Source organism: Salvelinus sp. IW2-2015, unplaced genomic scaffold (genome assembly GCF_002910315.2).
Source record: "Salvelinus sp. IW2-2015 unplaced genomic scaffold, ASM291031v2 Un_scaffold1539, whole genome shotgun sequence".
Taxonomy (NCBI): Eukaryota; Metazoa; Chordata; class Actinopteri; order Salmoniformes; family Salmonidae; genus Salvelinus; species Salvelinus sp. IW2-2015.
The window spans coordinates 25,208-33,586 of record NW_019942973.1 but is presented as its reverse complement, the minus strand read 5'-3'; the positions used below and the strand labels follow the sequence as shown (position 1 = coordinate 33,586).

General features: G+C 46.6%; 1 pseudogene; it reads right to left on the bottom strand.

Annotated features, from left to right (window-relative positions):
- Nucleotides 1-8,379, bottom strand: part of LOC112071171 (F-BAR and double SH3 domains protein 2-like) — a 43,960-nt pseudogene that overhangs the window by 19,523 nt on the left and 16,058 nt on the right.

Below are 8,379 nucleotides of genomic sequence, written 5' to 3'. Positions count from 1 at the left end.
TTATTATTGGTGTCCATTTAGTAGTGATTTCTTTGCAGCAATTCGACCATAAAGGCCTGATTCACTCAGTCTCCTCTGAACAGTTGATGTTGAGATGTGTCTGTTACTTGAACTCTGTGAAGCATTTATTTGGCTGCAACTTTGAGACTGGTAACTCTAATGAACTTATCCTCTGCGGCAGAGGTAACTCTGGGTCTTCTTTTCTCTGTGGCGTCCTCATGAGAGCCAGTTTCATCATAGCACTTGATGGTTTTTGTGACTGTTTCTTTGTGTTTTTGTGATTGAAGAAACTTTCAAAGTTCTTGAAATGTTCTGCATTGACTGACCTTCATATCTTAAAGTAATGATGGACTCTCATTTCTCTTTGCTTATTTGAGCTGTTCTTGCCATAATATGGACTTGGTCTTTTACCAAATAGGGCTATCTTCTGTATACACCCTACCTTGTCACAATACAAACTGATGGCTCGAACGCATTATGAAGGAAAGAAATTCCACAAAATAAACTTTTAACAATGGCACACCTGTTAATGAAATACATTCCAGGCGACTACAGTCATGAGCTGGTTAGAGAAGTCAAGAGTGTGCAAAGCTGTCATCAAGGCAACGGGTGGCTACTTTGAAAAAATCTAAAATATATTTTGATTTTTTAACACTTTTTTTGTTACTTACATGATTCCCAGATGTGGTTTTTGATATCTTCACTACTATTCTACAATGTAGAAATAGTAAAAATAAAGAAATAACCCGTTGAATGAGGAGTAGGTGTGTCCACTCTTTTGACTGGTACTGTACATACTACTTACCTGGATAGATTTGAGTGTTTGATGGGATAGATTGAGTCCCCAACGTCCCCTGTCAGTTATATTGATTACCCAGCAGTTGTAGTGTAACCTCTCTCTCACTCCGACAGTAAAGCTGAAGGCAGAGGCTCGTCTGGACCTGCTGAGACAGGTGGGCGTTGCCGTGGATACCTGGCTGAAGAGCGCCATGAACCAGGTGATGGAGGAGCTGGAGAATGAGCGCTGGGCTACAGTAAACTACACTACCCATGATCCCTCACTCTCGGTGAGCACCTGCCCTCCCTCCCTCTCACTACACCACCGTCCCTCACTTTTGGAGGAAACTACCCACAATCCCTCACGTACACTCCCTGCAAATGCCTGTCTCCCCACTACCTGTCATCATCACAAGACAAATGTTATTTTGCCACAGGGCAGCCAAGGCATGTGTGTGTGGACTTCAGCACTTTGGTCCTGTGTGTGGTGTGCTGTGTGTGTGTTTGTGTGTGTCAGCAGGATGTTGAGGTAAGCAGTCTCTGCTCCTATTCACACTTAACATTCTGTTCACATGATACTGCAGCCAACCACACAAAGAGAGGAGGGGGGGAGGAGGGAGGGGGGTAAAGAGAGGAAGTGAGAGAGGAGACAGAGAGCGGAAGTGATATGGGTTGAAACTGGAAACCAAAGGAAAGAAGGGAGATGGAGAGAGGAGAAGAGTGGTGTGGATGACAAGAGTAACATTTAGAGAATTAGTTGAGGGAGTTGGTCTGTTGCCCTCGGCCCCAGTGTTCATTTCACCACCCGTGTGATGGAGAGAAAAGTATCTCCTAATCAATTAAACCTTTCCCCGAGGTGATAACTACTTGCAAGGTGACTTGGGAATATGGCAACAATACAAACATGTGTAGTTATTCCCTCCGCAAGGCAATCAAACAGGCAAAAACGTCAAATACGAACAAAGTTGAAACCTTTCCGAACAGCGAGGACGTACGTGACGGTCTACAGAAACATCCACAGACTACAGAACAGGAAAACCAGCCAATCACACAGACTACAACAGGAAAAACCAGCCACGTCGCGGACCACCGACGTCTTGCTTCTGGACAAGCTAAACACCTTCTTCTCCCGCTTTGAGGAAAACACCACAGTGCCACCGACCTGGCCCGGTATCAAGGACTGTGGGCTCTCCTTCTACGCAGGCCAACGTGAGAAAAACATTTAAGGGCGTGTTAACCCTCGTCCAAAACGGCATCCCTTAGCCGCGTCCTCAGAGCATGCGCAGACCAATGCTGGCTGGAATTGTTTACGGACATATTCACATTTCTCCCTATCCCAGTCTGCTGTTCCCACATGCTTCAAAGAGGGCCACCATTGTCCTGTTCCCAAGAAAGCTTAGGTAACGAGCTAAAAAGGACCTATCGCCCCGTAGGCACTCACTTCGGTCATCATGAAGTGCTTTGAGAGACTTAGTCAAGGATCATATCACCCTCACCCTTACCTGTCACCCTAGACCAACTTCAATTTGATTACCGGCACCAATAGATCCCACAGACGATGCAATCAGCCATCACACTGCACACTGCCACTGAACCCATCTGGACAAGAGGATACCTATGTAAGAATGCTGTTCATTGGACTATACTCAGCATTCAACACCATTCAGTACCCTACCACGCTCATCATTAAGCTCGAGCCTGGGTCTGAACCCTGGCCCTGTGCAACTGGGTCCTGGACTTCTGAGGGCCGGCCCCCAGTGTGAAGGGAGAAAACAACTATTACACTTCGCAGATCCTTCAAGGCACTGGGGCCCACAAGGGTGCGAGTTCTGAGCCCTCTCCTGTAGCATCCTGTTCACCCACGGACTGCGTGGCCAGATGCACGCCTCCAACGTCAAATCATCAAGTATTGGCAGACGACACTACAGTGGTAGAGCTTGTTACCCAACAACGACGAGACGGCTACAGGGGAGGAGGTGGAGGCCCTCGAGTGTCGGTTGTCAGAAAATAACCTCTCCACTCAACGTGATGAGGGTAGTCCCTTATCCACATCGCGGCGGACTTGCAGTTGGAGAAGATGGAAAGCTTTCAGGTTCCTCGCGTGACACGTCACTGGAAACTGAAATGGTCCACCACACCAGACCGTGTGGTGAAGAAGGGCGCAACAGTGCCTCTTCAACCTCTCAGGAGGCTTGAGAACATTTTGGCTAGGCACCTCAAACCCTCAACAAACTTTTCAGGTGGCAGCAATTGAGAGCATCCTGTCGCGGCGTGTATCCACCGCTATGGTAGTTAACTGCCACCACACCCACAACCACAGGGCTGCTCCGTGAGGGTGTGCGGTCTGCGCCAACGCAATCACCCCGGGGCAAGACTAGCCTGCCCTCCAGGCACCAATGTCACAGGAAGGCCCAAAAAGTATCATCAGCACAGACAACCACCCGTAGCCACTGCCTGTTCACCCCGCTATCATCCAGAAGGTGAGAGGCCTGTTACAGGTGCAATCAAAGCTGGGACAGGGGAGACTCGAAAAACAGGCTTCTATCTCAAGGCCATCAGGTTAAATAGCCATGCACTAGGCACAATTAGACGGCTGCTGCCTGTATACATTAGAGTTTTAAATCACTGGCCACTTTAGATAATGTTTTACATATCTTGCATTACTCATCTCATATGTTTTATACTGTTAATCTATACTATTTCTACTGGTGTCTTAGTCTATGCCACTCTGGACATTGTCGTCCATATATTGATATATTCTTTAAATTCCATTCCTGTACTTAGATTTGTGTGTATTGGGATATAGTTGTGTAATTTGTTAGATATTACTGCACTGTCGGAGCTAGAAACACAAGCAATTTCGCTACACCCGCAATAAATCTGTTAAACACGTGTATGTGACAACTAACATCTGTTAAACACGTCTATGTGACCAATAAACATCGCTAAACACGTGTAATGTGAACGCAATAACATCTGTTAAACCGGGTATGTGACCAATAAACATCTGTTTTTAAACACGTGTATGCTGACCAATAACATCTGCTAAACACGTGGTATGTGAACATAACATCTGCTAACCAGCGTGTATGTGACGAAAATAAGCATCTGCTAAAACTAACGTGTATGTGAACAAACATTGTTAAGACCGGTAATAACATTGTAACACGGTATTGTACATACTCTTAACCACGTGTAATGCTGACCCAATAACATCTGTTTAAGCACGTGTATGTGACAAATTACCAGTAACATTGTGATTAATACTATAGTGTAGTATAATCTCTTCTAAGAATTCCCTTCTGGCCATGATGATAATGATGATAACAGCCTGTTACCTATTGATCTCTATCTTTTTGTTTGACAACTATGCAAGGTGTTTTAATCATATTATTAAAAGAGAAGGACGTATTCTTTTTTTTTAAGGTCCTCATTCCTAAGCTAAATGTTTAACTAGATCGAAGAGGCAAACGTACTTCCTCTGATTACAAGGGAGGACTCTATATTAGGAGGGAAACCTGGTCTGGTCAGCACCACCACACACAACACACACACCACCCACACACACACACACACACACACACACACACACACGACACACACACGTCTTGTTACAGCGATAAGAGACATGCTTGGGCCAAGAACCACGAGCAATGGACATTAGATTGGTGGGAATCTGTCCTTGGTCTGATGAGTCCACATTTGAGATTTTTGGTTCCAACCGCCGTGTCTTTGTGAGATGCAGAGTAGGTGAACGGATGATCTCCGCTTGTGTGGTTCCCACCGTGAAGCATGGAGGAGGAGGTGTGATGGTGTGGGGGTGCTTTGCTGGTGACACTGTCAGTGATTTATTTAGAATTCAAGGCACATTTAACCAGCATGGCTACAACAGCATTCTGCAGTGATATGCCATCCCATCTGGTTTGTGCTTAGTGGGACTATCATTTGTTTTTCAACAGGACAATGACCCAACACACCTCCAGGCTGTGTGAGAGCTATCTGACCAAAAGGGAGAGTGATGTAGTGCTGCATCAGATGACCTGGCCTCCACAATTCCCCGACCTCAAACCAATTCAGATGGTTTGGGATGAGTTGGACCGCAGAGTGAAGGAAAAGCAGCCAACAAGTGCTCAGCATATCTCGGAACTCCTTCAAGACTGTTGGAAAAGCATTCCAGGTGAAGCTGGTTGAGAGAATGCCAAGAGTGTGCAAAGCTGTTATCAAAGCAAAGGGTGGCTACTTTGAAGAATCTAAAATATATTTTGATTTGTTTAACACTTTTTTGGATACTACATGATTCCATATGTGTTATTTCATAGTGTTGATGTCTTCACTATTATTATGTAGAAAATAGTAAAAATAAATAAAAACCCATGAATGAGTATGTGTGTCCAAACTTTTCACAGGTACTGTTGGTACAAAGGAAGTACAGGGAGATAAACTCCTTACAGAACATTTTCATGGAGATAAAAGCTCTTTAATGTCTGATCAGTATCAGGAAGTGGAATGTTGTTAATTATTGAGTACACTTTCATCACTAATGCTTCCTCCTCTGACCCCGCCCACCATAGACTATTGGTTGTCCTGGGTCTACCCCTCCCCCCAGGGCCCATTAGATCCAAATGGACTCAGACATTCAACAGACAGCAGGAGGTAATGGGGGCTGGGGGAGGGAGGGGGAGGGTGGGAGGTGAACAGAGGGGAGGGTGGTGGACAGAAAGGGAGGTGGAGAGTGGTCCATATCTGCGTGAATTTCTCATCTCTGTCTGTGGGCRCTATGACTACATCAGCCAGCAGGGGGTGCCAGAGAGAGGGAAATCACAGAGACCGAGAGGACAGATATTATTTATATTTAACCTTAATTTAACGAGGCAAGTCAGTTAAGAACAAATTCTTATTGATAACGACGGCCTACCCCGGCTAAACCAGGAAGACGATGGGCCAATTGTGCGCCGCCCTATGGGACCAATCACGGCCGGATGTGATACAGCCTGGACAGGAAGGAGAGGCATTGATCTGATTCACAGTCTGACAGGCTGAGAGAATCTATGGAGAGACAACTGTACTTAGAGAGCGGGGGGAAAGAGGGTATACTGCAGCCTATAGGTCTACCTTTCTTCTAACAAACACAAACCTCAGCCTTGCGGATGTTCTCTTTGGTATCCTCTATCTTCAGCTCCAGATCAAGCCGGCCCTGCTCTGTTTGAGGGACTCCCAGTGTCTCACACTCCTCCAGGCTCTAACGGCACACACACACACACAGACACACACACACACACACTTCAAAAATCACAGACTAAAATCACATCTGGTTTTTAAAGATGGTCTGGACCAACATGAACAACTAGTGTGTGTGTGTGTGTGTGTGTGGTGTGTGTGTGTGTGGTGTGTAGACTCACTCTCTTGTAGTGGACGATGTTCTTGTGTTCTCGGGCCATTCTGGTTGCCCATTTCCTGGCCTCCTTGTTCAGACTGTGCTCCTCTGTCTGGCTCCCCGTGTCTGTCTCCAACTTACGACTCTACCACCCACCCACACACACACACACCCACACATAGTTACCATGGAGATAATTGGAACACAACACCCTCTTCCCAAGTGGTTACCATGGAAATGATGGAATGTGATTCTAATATCCTAAATAAAGACTCCGCTACACCAAGTACCCCTGGACACAGCTACCTAGCAACCACACCAAGTACCCCTGGACACAGCTACCTAGCAACCACACCAAGTACCCCTGGATACAGCTACCTAGCAACCACACCAAGTACCCCTGGACACAGCTACCTAGCAACCACACCAAGAACCCCTGGATCCAGCTACCTAGCAACCACACCAAGNGTTGTGTGTGTGGTGTGTAGTTGTGTGTGTGTGGTGTGTAGTTGTGTGTGTGGTGTGTAGTTGTGTGTGTGGTGTGTAGTTGTGTGTGTGGTGTGTAGTTGTGTGTGGACTCACTCTCTTGTAGTGGACGATGTTCTTGTGTTCTCGGGCCATTCTGGTTGCCCATTTCCTGGCCTCCTTGTTCAGACTGTGCTCCTCTGTCTGGCTCCCCGTGTCTGTCTCCAACTTACGACTCTACCACCCACCCACACACACACACACCCACACATAGTTACCATGGAGATAATTGGAACACAACACCCTCTTCCCAAGTGGTTACCATGGAAATGATGGAATGTGATTCTAATATCCTAAATAAAGACTCCGCTACACCAAGTACCCCTGGACACAGCTACCTAGCAACCACACCAAGTACCCCTGGACACAGCTACCTAGCAACCACACCAAGTACCCCTGGATACAGCTATCTAGCAACCACACCAAGTACCCCTGGATACAGCTACCTAGCAACCACACCATGTACCCCTGGATACAGCTACCTAGCAACCACACCATGTACCCCTGGATACAGCAACCTAGCAACCACACCAAGTTACCCCTGGATAGAACAACTACACCATGTACCCCTGGATACAGCAACCACACCATGTACCCCTGGATACAGCTACCTAGCAACCACACCATGTACCCCTGGTTACAGCATCCTAGCAACCACACAATGTACCCCTAGATACAGCTAACTAGCAACCACACCATGTACAGTACCCCTGGATACAGCTATCTAGCAACCACACCAAGTACNCCAAGTACAGTACCCCTGGATACAGCTATCTAGCAACCACACCAAGTACAGTACCCCTGGATACAGCTATCTAGCAACCACACCAAGTACAGTACAACTCTACTCGATTCAGCTCTAGAACCCCCCTCTCACACACATACACCAGAGAACTAGATACAATAATTAGGTTTCAACTGCTGCTAGGTGGCTCCCGAGTGGTGCAGCGGTCTAAGGCTCTGCATCTCAGTGCCTGAGGCGTCCCTACAGAAACCCTGGGTCGATTCCAGGCTGTCTGACAACCGGCTGTGATTGGGAGTCCCATAGGGCGGCGCACAATTGACCCAGCGTCGTCCGGGTTTGGCCGGCATTGTAAATAAGAATTTGTTCTTAGCTGACTTGCCTAGTTAAATAAAGTAGAAAAGAGACTGATTTGAAACAGAGGAAGAGAAAAGAGAGAAATAGATTGATTTGAAACAGAGGGAGAGAAAAGAGATTGATTTGAAACGGAGGGAGAGATAAGAGAAAAGAGATTGATTTGAAACGGAGGGAGAGAAGAGAGAAAAGAGATTGATTTGAAACGGAGGGAGAGGAAGAATAAAAAGCCTCCTATTGTTTGTCTTGAGATAACAGAGAAAAGCTGTGTGTGCTGTGCAGTTCTAACACAATCTGCCTGGTACAGGGGCTATCAAAACCACATGGAAAAGTACTGCATGTGTGTGTGAGAATGTGTATGTGTGTATGTGTGTGTGTGCGTTCCTGTGTGTGAGCATGTGTGCAGCAGATGTCTGTGTGTCTTCCAAATGGAGCCCCCCACTTCATAGCCCAGTAACACATATCCAAGTCCCCTTTCTACACTGCATTAACCCACAACCAGTCAGCATCAACGCCAGACCCCCTCACCTCAAACCCACTAACTGTCACCTCAACCCACTAACTGTCACCTCAACCCACTAACTGTCCCCTCAACCCACTAACTGTC